This window comes from Mesoplodon mirus (genome assembly GCF_964341445.2).
Source record: "Mesoplodon mirus genome assembly, chromosome: 10".
In the NCBI taxonomy this organism is placed as follows: Eukaryota; Metazoa; Chordata; class Mammalia; order Artiodactyla; family Ziphiidae; genus Mesoplodon; species Mesoplodon mirus.
The window spans coordinates 60,869,939-60,883,140 of NC_138986.1; the positions used below are offsets into that span (position 1 = coordinate 60,869,939).

General features: G+C 40.6%; 1 protein-coding gene across 1 annotated transcript in view; it reads left to right on the plus strand.

Annotated features, from left to right (window-relative positions):
- Nucleotides 1–5,381: 5,381 nt before the first annotated feature.
- The window catches only part of GPR63 (G protein-coupled receptor 63), a 48,333-nt gene continuing 40,512 nt past the window's right edge, over nucleotides 5,382–13,202 (plus strand). Inside the window, exon 1 of the mRNA XM_082633757.1 lies at nucleotides 5,382–5,628. The gene's annotated coding sequence lies outside the window, so the exon portion shown is untranslated. The remainder of the gene's footprint in view (nucleotides 5,629–13,202) is intronic.

Consider the following 13,202-nt stretch of genomic DNA (forward strand, 5'->3'; position numbering starts at 1 on the left):
ATCCCTTAGCAAAAGGATTGGCTTTGGAGCTTTGTCTCCAGTGTGCACTGACTTGAACAATGCTTTGAATGTGACCAGTAAATACTGGTCAAAAATATTATAATAAAAGACTTTTGAGCCTAAATCCTTGCTTCTAAAGATACTCAAGATGCACCAAGGCTCACACTGATATGTATTTATCACTGCCCTATTGGCAAAACCAAGAGAAGGATTTTAGTAAAAGGTCAACTCAACATCAAATACATCAAAGACAAGGTTTTTTTTTTTAAATAACTTTATTAGGGGACTTTCCAAATACACACAATAATGGGAAGTATAAGATAATAAACCTCCCTGTATCTCTCCCCCAGCTTCAAAAATTATCAATCATTTTTCATCTATTCTTCCTTCCTTTTTTTTTGCAGGATTACAAAATTCTTCAGTAGGTACCTCTGATGACATTTCTGTTTTACACATAATTGTTATGCCATTATCACATCTAACAATATTAAGAATAATTCATTTATAGTACCTAATACTGGACTTAGTCTATAATCTGATTTTCCTGACTGTCCCAAGGGTTCTTTTCATAGGTGCTTTGGTCAAAAGAGAACACAAAGTCCACACATTGCATTTCATGATTATGATTCTTAAATCTCTTTCACTCTTTTATAATTGGTCCCCTGCTTTTCCATGCGATTGATTTGATAGAGAACCAAGGTCATTTTTCTTATTGACTGTTCAACGTTCTAAATTTGACTGATTGCTTCCTTGAGGTGGTTTTTAAACTTGATCCTTTGTCCCTTGTATTTCTTATTAGGTCTAGAGGCTTGATTAGATTCAGGCAAGAAGACCTTATAGTGGTTCTGGGTACTGATTTTGTCATATCATGGCACACATAATGTCTGGGTGTTGGATTTTGGGGTTTAGTTTTTTTCTTTTTCTTTCTTAGTTGCTCTCTCTCATTGGCAAGGTTCAAAATTATGCTACATTTATTTCCTTTTTCCAACCAGAAAAAAAAGTCAAGATCTACATAGACAAAATGACTAGGCAGAATACCAGTGGTTCTGAATCTCTTGGACAATCTGTATTTGAAGAAAGCTTCTCCTGCTTCGTACACAAAGGAGTTGACTGTACAAGGGAAAATGTATGAGATATGAACACTTAGGGATTACTGAATGTGAAATTACAAAAAGCACATCACTAATTACTATATTTAGAAGCTAAACTATAAAAATCAGGTTGAAAATAACTGAAATGTAATGAGTCATTTGCTAATTATTTAGCTTATGGATTTCCAATGCCATTTGCTTCTAGCTCTTTTCTTCTTCCTTAGGGAATTTTTGGTGGCACTGCTTCTTAACACCTCCAGAAACTATTGTATGCTGATAACTGACCATAAATTGTACATGTGGAGAGACACATAAGAGATTATGACTCAGCATCCATGCTGTGTTATTGACTGAGATAAATGATGAGTGGATTGTACCACAGTTGAGGACTTTCAGAGCAGAAAGTAGTTAGAATTCTGCTGACTAATCAGTATGCTATCTATTGCTTGGTAGAGAATTAGAAACGTAAATCAAGAAGGTGAATATGCCCCTTGAAGAGAGACAGAGTATCACCATGCTTCTCAGGTGCTAGACGTGTTCAGTTATGGGTCCAGCCCATGGGTTTGCAGCCATGACTGTACCTGGGCAGCTTTTAAACTTACTGATGCCTGGACTCTACCCCAGAACTGAGTCTGGGTCTCTGAGGGTGGGTTCCAGACATTGGTATTTTGAAAAATCTCTTTAGGTGATTCTAATATGCAGCCAGGGCTGAAACTCTTCAATCTAGCCAGCAAACAAGAGGTACCATTTATAGGTCTTAATCTGTGCAAAAGACTGCGCTGGAAATCTCTTGTACATATGGAAAATGATGCTTGGAGAGATGTTATTCACTCACTGTTTTGCTACAAAGAGTTTCACACTCATTCTATCTGGATTCAGAACTATGTGTTTTGAAATATTTTTGAAAGTGACCAGAAGTATGAAATGAAATTTATATCATAACTTAGAACACAGAAGATAATGAAACAAGTTCAACAAATAATCTTATTAAGTGTGATGCACTTTAATATTTTTTATTTTAATTAAAAAATACTAGTCAAAACCTACTAAAATGATTTCATGACCTGCAGTTTGAAACACTCTTATAAACCATGACAGTGCAGATTTCCTTTCAGTTCCAAACACATGGCAAAATCTTTTCCCCCTCAATCCTGCTCATATTTTCTCTTCTTACCTGGAAAACCATTATTTTTTTTCTCTGCATTTTTAAAAGGCCATCAGGTTGTTTCCTGGCTGAAAAGCATTTCCCAGACTACTTCAGCTCATTGTGTCTCTTATTTCAGTGCCTATAGCTAACACGCAGAGCTCATCACACTTTTTTTTTTTTACACTAAATCATGTGATATACTGTGATGCTCTGTAATTGTCCTATATCTTAGACAGTTATGTCTCCTTGACTAAATTTAACCGTTCTGAGGGCAGTGATTATGTTGCATGCTTTTGCTTCTGTACTTTTCAAGATGCCTAGCACAGAGCAGGGCAGATCACAAAAGCTAAATGCTGTCCTGTGACCCTAGGCAAGTCAATCTCTTACGTTTTATTTCTTCCTCCTTAAAACGAAGGGGGCTGTTTTAGGTTAATCCTAAAGTTTCCTCCAGGTTTTTAAGTCTATTTGTGTATAATATCTATGAACTTCTTCTATAAATACAGAAGTGAAGAATACATTAAACATTTTTATGAGCAACCAAAGGAAAGTTCTCGTGTGGGAAGAAAAAAGGCTGAAATTATTTGGCAGTTTTGGTAGGCAAAATATAAACTCCTCTGTGCTATCTCTGAAAAGAAAAAGAAGAACTTACTGGAGTTTGGAAATGGAATTGGGCCCTGGGTCATTTGGATTCTGATATGTGATTATTCATAGGCCGCATTTCTTTTTCAAGTTGAATGAATATATGGGTAGCAAGAAATATCCATGGACTCTTTATATTATTATGAATTGATCACATAATAACACAAGAATTAACAATGAATGTGGGGTTGTGGGGGGCGTGTGGAGGAAGAGGTAGCATGATTTAGGGAAAAAATTATTGAATACAATTACAGTTTAGGTATTGTTTGTTTGCAAGTGGTTTGTTAACATCACTGAGGCTCTTCTGAGTGGCTTCTGAGGTGAAAGGATGTGGCTGGCTGGGTCAGTTACTTGCATTCTTCTGAACCAGAGGCTATAGGCAGAGTAGCCAGAGAGGTAGGTGCTGTGTGTATGTGTGTGTGTTAGGGAATGGGAGGTGTGGGGAATAGGCCAACTATGGACTTTACCTGCTTATTATTATACCAATTATACCAATCCATGGTTATAATGGTTAGTTCAGAGATGGGCATAGGATCTAAGCAAGTCCAATGAGACTCATTCCTTGGCCTGCTTTCTTGTTAATGGGACCAATTGCTAAGGAGGTGGGAGGAGGGGGAAAACCTGCGGCTGTAGGTCTAGGCCCTGATTAGAGAAAATAAAGCCAGTGCAATGAAAGCACAACCACGATATGAAGAGAAACAGAGTCCTAACACTCTTTGAGCACCTGGAGAAAAGCAAGGATTTTTTTTTTTTTACCTTTTTTTAAAAAAAGCAACATTTTATTAATTTATTTAATATCTTTATTGGAGTATAATTGCTTTACAATGTTGTGTTAGTTTCTGTTGTACAACAAAGTGAATCAGCTATACATATACATATATCCCCATATCCCCTCCCTCTTGCGTCTCCCTTCCATCCTCCCTATCCCACCCCTCTAGAAAATCAAGGATTTTGAAAAGCATTTTTTTTTTTCTGCCAGTTCTACTCTTGGGGTTTATAAGCATATGAGTCAATACATTACAACCTCCTTTGCTGTAGGCTTTCAAAAGTCAGTTTGAGTAGGGTATCTATTACATCCAACTATCCTGACTACACAGGAGTTTATCATAAAACCAGTATAGCTTCACTCTTGCTCACTGCTAACCTCCTCTCTCATCTTATCCTTTGGTGAAACAGGGCCATGTCTCCTGCTTTTATAGAGCCCAACATTCGTTTCCTCTCCATCTGGTAAGAAAGGTTTCTCCAACCTTCTGCGCATGGTCTTCCAGGTGTCTTCCTCCACAAGTTAACATGTGCTTGTTTCACAACAGCAAGTAGCAGGAGAGGAAAAAACTGAGGTCCAGTCTTAGGCAAGTGATGCGACTGCCTTTGTGTCTATTACAAAATACCTCTCCCTCAGAGTCCCCACCCGCCCAGCACTCCCATTCTTTGGAGCCCAGGCTGGATTTTAATCTTCAATTGCCTGTCCACCTCCACCTCAGCCAGAGGACACTGGGCAGGCTACAAAGGACAGGGTACAAAAGACTGTGCTGAAGTCCCACAGTACTAAGAAGAAGCAAGAGCTGGAGTCAAGAGGTAGAAAAGCAAGCCCACACCCACACCCACACCCACTGTTACTGTGGTCTCTTCCTAAGGTGTTGATAGCTGCTGATGCTGTGTCTCTGAGCATCGACACACTGGGCATATCCCGCTGTGCAGTGATCACAAATGTTGATGATAGCTGGAAAAACAGTATCACTTGTCACTTGAAAGCAGTATTTCCCAGTATCATTTAGATCTTAAGGTTGATATCTTTTCTTAAGGGCCTTCCTGAATTCAGTTTGGTGATCTTTACAGCCAGTCTTTGCTGATGAAAGTCAATAGTTCAAGACGTCCAGTTGGAGGCCACCTGGCCATTGGCCATTGGAAGAGAACAGAGCACATGGTAAAGCAGGGCATTTGGTAAGTCTCCCCTGACACACCAGTGACACCTTCAGGGGTCAGTCTAGGGGCCCCATCTGGTCTTTAGTTTTTTCGGTCTCCTGCACTCCTGGGGTGGGTGGGGGGACTCTCAACACTGTGTTGGAGACAGGAAGAAAAAGCAGGAAACATGGGAGGAAACGCAATTCCACTGGGCAGTCTCCAGCGGCGCGCACGGGCTTCGGGGGCGTAGGTGTGGGCGGTGCCTCTGTGGAGGCGGGAAGACAAGCCCCTAAGGGGGATGGGGCGATTAGGAGAAGGGGCGAAGTTCCAACACCGTCGTGGGCGCAAGCCAACGGCGAGGGCTGCCCGCCGGTGCCAGGTCCCAGCACTTGCCCTGTTTTGGCCCAGGCGGAGGGGCGACCTGACCCGGCGGAGAGCTGGGGCAGCCCGGGTTCTGGCCCCTGGAACCTCTCCGTGTCTGCAAGCTCCCTCCCTATTTTCTTGCTTCCTCCCCCCTCGCCGCCCGTCCTAAAACGCGGCGCCTTTAAGAGGGAGCTCGGTTACCCTGGGGGCGGGAACCCCTCGGCAGATCGCGAGGCGGCGGCGCTCGGCCGCGATGCTCCTCACTTTCTGCTCCAGCTCCCGTCGCCGCCGCCGCCGCCGCCGCCTGGATCGCCACCGCCATCCCCGCCTCCTCTTCTTCTTCCTCCTCCTCCTCCTCTGCCTCGAAGCGTCGTTTTCTGCAGCAGAGGAGAGAAGTGCTATGTCAGGAAAGTTCCGGGAGGGACTGGCTGGGGCCATGCTCCCCGGGCTCTCCCGCAGGCGCCCGCGCGCAGCCCTTTGTATGAGGTGAGACTTGGGGTCCCCGGCCCCAGGGACAGGTAGCCGCCCGCGGGGAGCGCTTTGATTCGTCGCGGTGGGAAGGGTGTGCGGTTGGGCGGAGTGTGTGGCGGGGGACGAGGCTGGTGAGACTGAAGTTGTGCCGGAGAAGCTCGGGGTTTTCGGGAAGGTTTTTGCAGCTGGACTAGAGGGATTTCGGCAGCCGGCGCCACACAGTGGGGCCCGGCCGGGACTCGGTGTCCCTGGGTCCCGCCTCGCCTCGCCTCCCGACGCCCCCTGCCCCGTCCCCTGCCCGCCCGAGCGGTGAGGCCTTCGAGGAAACCGCTCCGCTGCTGCCGGCCCCCGGTGCCGGGTTTCTTTCTGCCGGGCTCTCCCCTCGAGATGCTAAGCACTGGAAGTGAGAGGCAGGGGATGGAATCCTCCTGAACTTTTACACTGTGGGCTCCTCACTCTTCAGAGGTGAAATTCACCTCGTTTGCCCAAGTCCGAGGGCTCCTTCGAGCTCCACCAGTTCTGAGAGGTTGTCTTTTACTTGTGGGTGAGCTTTCCGTGCTGTGGCTCTTTCAGCCTTGGTCGGTTTACAGCGTTGCACTGATTTTCGTCCGCCCTCCTCCTCCCCTTTTGGGAAACATTTTTTTTTTTTTTTTAAAGAAAAAAAATATCTTGGAGGATTCGGGTGCTAAAACAAACAAAACAACCACCAGTACAACAAAACCTAACAATGCATTTTTGTGAAATTTGCCCCCCGGGGCTGACCTAAGTATTCCAAGTGATCGTTTAGTCCCCATGAAATATTTAGTCTTGGTCTTAACACTTAATGAAAGGCAAAGATCCCTGTAGTAGGATGCAGGTTTTTTTGTTTTTGTTTTTTTTTTTTTCAGTGAGGTAAGATGAGGTTTCAGTCATGTTTTTAAAAGATTTTTCTCTTTGTTTATTGGTTTTCATTATAGCTTAGATTAAGAAGGCTCCCATTAATTTTAGGAGTAGTATTTCTAAGAATCATAAATAAAACCTGATGTTTCTTGCATAATCCGACATTGCTTCAGACAGTTTTACTCTTGGATGAGGTATGTAGTAGGTGTAATTCTTTGATGAAACCTAATATATAAGTACATTTATTGCCCAAGTGGCTAAGTTTTCTTTTTTCATGTATCCTGTGGGTGAAGGAAGCCCATTTTCTCACACCCCCAGGTCTCTACCACAAATGTCTGTTCTTGTTTTTGTCTTCTTCACTCACATTGTATACATCTGATGACAGGGACAAATCAGAGGTGCTGATGGCAAGTCCCTATATTTTGTGAAGTGTTGCATAGCCAGCATTGTAGTGATGTAATTGGTTATATCGTCCAGATTATTTTGAAAAATAAAAACAGAACGTGGGAGCTTGTTTAAAGAAAAGAGTGTCATTAAGTATTTAAATTCTCAAGTATATGCTTTACATATAATTTGTGTGTGGAAAGATATATTACCAAAATAGATGGGGAATACAGTAGGAGACAACTTATGTGCAGTGGGGAAGTTTTGAAAGAAAATCATTCCAGAATAAACATTAATATGATAATATTTTGTTTGGGATATAGGTTTTCATCTCTGAGCATGGTTTTGTCACTCTGTTGTCAAATATACCAGAATTGAAACTTTAAAAAAAGAACTCTCCATCTCAAGCATTTTCTGAAAATTTGTAGCAAACTGAGCATTTTTGGAAAAAAATTTGCTTAGAAAAAGTCGCATACTTAAAACCCTAACTGCAGTTACTATTTTATCTTAAGTTTGCTGGACTCTAGGCCAGAAAGTACCGCATTCAGTAAGAATTTGGGGTTCTAAGGTGGATGTGACTTATTTCCTAGAACTGTGTGGGTTAATATGAGTACCTTGAGATTTGGTATGTGACTTATTTGATTGAGATGATTGTTTTGTGAATAATCCTTTTTGAAACTAAAGATATATATTCATATGTATATCACATATACATATCACAAATATATATATCACAAAATCCATATCTATTTATAGATATGGGTATACATATATTTATGTATCTCTATATAAAAGGGAAAACTGTTCAGGGACTCAATAATACTCCTTCACTAAGAAGAGCACGTCTGAAAGATCAAAAGCTAAAAGCTAAAAGCTAAAAGCTAAAAACATTTCTTGCCACGGCTTGTCATTTCTTCAGCAATTTCATCACTATCAGTTAAGTTAAAAAAACGCTGTATTTTCCAACATGTTCTTGTTCTCACACAAGGCTTGGACCAGGGAGCCATATGCCAGTGATCCTAACCGCATATTTTTAAAATGGACCGAATTATCACACCAATGGATGATTGAATCAGGCATTTCTTAAGCTTCAGTAATTTATCTCCAGTAGAAGAATCCCTGGTAAAATTTAGCTTGTCAATATAGTGTTTTCTTCTTTTAACACTTCAGTAATTACCTTCAGGGCATTCCCCTGAAGGTCTGGGTCTTAGAGAGTAGACATCAAAGGCATGGGAGGCAAACCTTGGGTAAGTTTTGGTACTCCAATTTGTGAAATGATGTCTTGAGTATTTGATTTGAGAGAGATACTCATTTATACTTGGGAAAATAATACCTATGATACAGTGCTCCAATCTGTAGGCAAAGCTTTGGAATATTTCTTATCATGTCCCACAGCTGAAGCTGCTGCATTTTAGCATACATATGAAAGTTAGAAATGAAATGATTTTTTAGACTTTTTGTCATTTGCTAGACGTTTACCAGAAATGTGTTTATATTTGCTACAAATGCCCTTTACTTTATTGCATATGGCAAGTTTTTCCTTTTCCTTTTTTTTTTTTTTTTTTTTTGCTACTATGATGTGTATATTTAGGGTGAGTTCTTAGTGTTTACTTGAAACAGACAGTACCATGTTTCACAGAGTTTATGTTGTGTCTCTTCAGCTTAAAAAAAAATAACATTTGAAATGTTTGACTATGAACATGAGATCACAGACTTTTAGAACTGATGGGATCTTGTTCAACTATAGTTTCAGTTTCCTGGGAATTTTCTGTTTAAGGTCAGATGTGGCCCTGATTTGAACTGGATGATCCACAAATAGGTACTTTTGCAACCACAAAACATGGAGAACATTCCAAATAATTTGCAGTGTGGGCATGCTTTAGTGTTTAGTTGGCTTGAGGCAGTGTGCCATGCTTGTAAAAAATGGTTTTTGAAGCTGACAGCAAGCTGTTTCACTCTTTGAGTTTGACACGTAGGATGAAGTGCCTTTTAGCCTCTGTGCCAGTAAATACGGACAGGATTGGAAAAAGTGATTTGTTCACATTTCTGTATGTCAGAAGATTCAGAAAACTCAAGCATGAAACTAGCTTAATATACTGGAAAGCTCATTCATATTCATTAAAAATGTAATGAAGAGTTGAGAATGTTGGATTTTAACACAGCTTTCAGGTCATGGGCAAAAGAGTGTATATTTGCAGTTAGTAGGGTAATCTAGTGGTCATCTCTTGAAATTAATAATTAACACTATTATTAATAGTATTTCCTTTGAGTGATAATCCTCCCAGGCCCAACTTTGATTAAAAAACATCCCCAGGGCTTCCCTGGTGGCACAGTGGTTGAGAGTCCGCCTGCCGATGCAGGGGACACGGGTTCGTGCCCCGGTCCGGGAGGATCCCATATGCCGCGGAGCGGCTGGGCCCGTAAGCCATGGCCGCTGAGCCTGCGCGTCCGGAGCTTGTGCTCCGCAACGGGAGAGGCCCCAACAGTAAGAGGCCCGCGTACCGCAAAAAAAAAAAAAAAAAAAAAAAAAAAAAAAAAATTCCCCAGCCAGACACTGTACCAATCACCTAGCAAATATGTTAATTGATTCTTAAATAATTTTAAGTTGAAACCCTTATGCGTCATTGTAGTCATAAGCTTTATGTACCTTTGGGGTTTTTGACCAAAGTTTCTTGGTTAACTTCTTTTCTATCAATTGATGAAGCCCAATCTATATCATTAAAGCATTTAAAAATATTTTAGGCACATTTTTTTATGCGAAAATTTCTAAGGATTTGCCTTGGGAAGGGAGTGCAGAAGGGACATGATTCTTTATTGTAGCTCTTACCTTCCAAAGGAAGGTGCCTTCATCTCTTCCTGTCTTTTTTTAAACAAAAACAAATGCATAGGTAATTTTAGAGAAAGAACATTTGCAGGCATTTAAAGATGCTTGAAGTTTCAATCAAAATAAGGGTTTCAGCTCAAAGTTACCTAAGCATCAGTGAACGTTTGTGCCAGGTGTTGGTTACAGTTTCCGGCTGAGGGTGTTGTCTGCTGCTGATCCAAGTTGGTCCTGGGAAGATACAGATTCAAAGGGAGTTGGAATGGAAAGGGGCTAATTCCAGGCATAGCAGCTATTGCCTTCCAGAGGGAAAAATGTTTGCCTAAGTGTGTACCTCTATAAAATCCACTTTTCATCATTGTAGCTTATTTTTTCCGTTTCCTTCATGCTATACATGAAGTGTATAGTGTCTTCCTGATCCATTTTTTTTGTTGTTGTTGCTGTTTTTCTTTCTTTTTTTTTTTTTTTGCGGTACGCGGGACTCTCACTGTTGGGGCCTCTCCCGTTGCGGAGCACAGGCTCCGGACGCGCAGGCTCAGCGGCCATGGCTCACGGGCCCACTCCGCGGCATGTGGGATCTTCCCGGACCGGGGCACGAACCCGTGTCACCTGCATCGGCAGGCAGACTCTCAACCACTGCGCCACCGGGGAAGCCCACTACATATTTTTAAAAGAATATTTGTTGCGAAGTACCTTGTACATATAAAGGTGCATAAAACATATTTGTAAGTTAAAAAAAATAGAATACCTTTGCACCTACCACCAAGGTTAAAAAGTATAATAGGGGCTTCCCTGGTGGCGCAGTGGTTGAGAGTCCGCTTGCTGATGCAGAGGACACAGGTTCGTGGCCCGGTTTGGGAAGATCCCATGTGCCGCGGAGCGGCTGGGCCCGTGAGCCATGGCTGCTGAGCCTGCGCGTCCAGAGCCTGTGCTCTGCAACGGGAGAGGCCACAACAGTGAGAGGCCCGTGTACCGCAAAAAAAAAAAAAAAAAAAGTATGAAATACCTAGAATCCCTCAGTTTACCCATTCCCCACCTAAAGGCAACCCTTGCTTTATCTCTAAAGCAACTTATTCTTTAGTTTTGGTTATTTTTGGACTTTACATAAAGGGAATTATGATATATGTATTATATACTTTTATGTTTGCTTCATTTGTTCACTGTTACGTTTTTGAAATTCATCAATTTCATAGCTGTAATTTGTTTTTGTTTCTGTTTAGTGTTTTATTGTATGAATTCTATAATTTATTCATTTCACTCTTAAGGGGAATTTGTCATTGTAACTAGGTTTTCAAAAGCATAAAGTATAAGCATAAAGTTTTCCGTGATATCCTTTTATCTGTTTAATCACTGCCACATCTGTGATATGTCCCATTTCTTTTTTACTCCTGATGCTGCTGATTTCTGTCTGTCTGTCTCTGTCTGTTGCTCTTTCACTCTCTGTCTCTCCTTCAATCTTTTTTTTTTTTTTTTTAATTGTTTGGCCACACCACCGGGCATGTGGGATCTTAGTTCCCTGACCAGGGATCAAACCCTTGGCCCCTGAAGTGGAAGCATGGAGTCTTAACCACTGGACCGCTAGGGAAGTCCCTCTCCTTCTTCAATTTTGAGATATATCTTTTCAAAGAAAAGATCTTTTCAAAGAACCAACTTTTGCCTTTGCCGATCATCACTATTACATTTTTTTTCCCCTAAGTCCTTCATTTTTTGCTATTTTATTTTCTTTCTCCCATGTTTTTAGGTTTATTCTGCCATTATTCTAATTTCTTAAGTTGGGTGCTTAGCTCATTAATTGTGAACTTGCCTCATCAGAGGACAAGGAGTTGTCCTTGAATCATCACATTAGCTGCTTATCAGAATTTTTACGTACTGCTTTTGTTATCATACAGTTCTAAATATTTGCTATGGTTTCTTTGATTCATAGATCCAAGATCCATCTTGAGAATGGTGTTTTCTAATTGCTAAACATAGTTTGTTGTTGCTGTTGCTGATTTCCAGCCTACTTGTAATATGGTCACAGTATGTGGTCACTATCATACCAGTCTTCTGATGCTCTTTGAGGTTATCTTCATGGGCTAGGGCAAATGTTCTCTTTTTAATAAATGTCCCATGTGTAGCTTGAAAATCATGTATATTCTCCAGTTTCTGGGTGCAGTGTTCAATGTGTATCCATAGATGAAAATTTTAATTGTGATGTTTAAATCTTCTTATTCCTTATTAATTATTTTGTCTGCTTGATCATTCAGTTACTGAGAAATTGTAACAATGGCTTTATCAATTTCATCTCCATAATTCACCTTCTGCTTTGAATATTTTGAGATTTGTTATTAAGTGCCTTTACAATTAGATTTTAAAATATTCTTATGGTAAATTAAACCTTTTTTCATATGTAATGACCTTCTAAGTCTCTAGTTGTGCTGTTTGACTTAATTTTTTCATTGATATTAATAAAACAATTTAGGGTTCCCTATAGATTTTGATTGGCTTGATATATCTTTCTCTACTCTTTGACTTTCAAATTGGATTTATGTTCTTATGTTTTTAGATGTGTCTTTTGTAAATAGCATATAGCTGGATCTTTGCTTTTAACTGGAGAGTTTAGTCTTTTTATGTTTAGAATGAAGACTGATATATTTGGGTTTATTATCACATTATGATGTATTTTCTGTTCTGCTTTATCTCTTTCTACTCTCCTTTGTTGCCTTGTTTTGAATAGGTTGATTCTCTACCATCCCCTTTTACTATTCTTTTTATTTTGAGGGTTAAGGCACTGGCTATAAGCTCCATATCTATTATTTTAGTGGATACCCAGACAGTTTTACTATGCGTACTCATCTTAATCTAGTTTAATCAGTATCTTTGCCTTCTGCCATAGACCGAATTGTGTTCCTCCAGATTCATATGTTGAAGCCCTACGCCCCAATATGATTGTATTTGGAGATGAAGCTTATAAGGATGTAATTAAGGTTAAATGAGGTCATATGGGTGAGGCCCTAATCTAATAAGACTGGTGTCCATATAAGAAGAGGAAGAGACACCAGAGATATCCTTCTTCCTTTTACCTATGCACAGAGGAAAGGCCAAGTGAGGACACAGTGAGAAGGTGGCTGCTCTTGATTGCTCATGTTGCCTTTATCATTTTAAGGTTTTGTTATCTTTGACTATGAGCTGCTCACTTTCCCTAGAACTTTATTGGTGGTAATTTTTTCAGGCCTAGGTTGAAGGTGAGTTCCTCCAGAGGGGAAATATATTTTGATTCTACTACTAGCTTGGACACTATTGGCTCAGGTACATTTAAATGAGATTTCTGCTTAAGGGTTTGTTTTGTTTGTTTTTTTAATCTCAGGACTAGTTTGTGGATATGAATTCCTTGGGGAAATTATTTTCCCTCATCTATCTAGCACTAGATTCAAGACTCGCAGTTTTCTTTGCTGTCTCTTTTGGCATGGAGGAGTTTATTTCTTGTTCACTTTTCACATAGTGAATTAGCCCTTTGAAGTCCTGG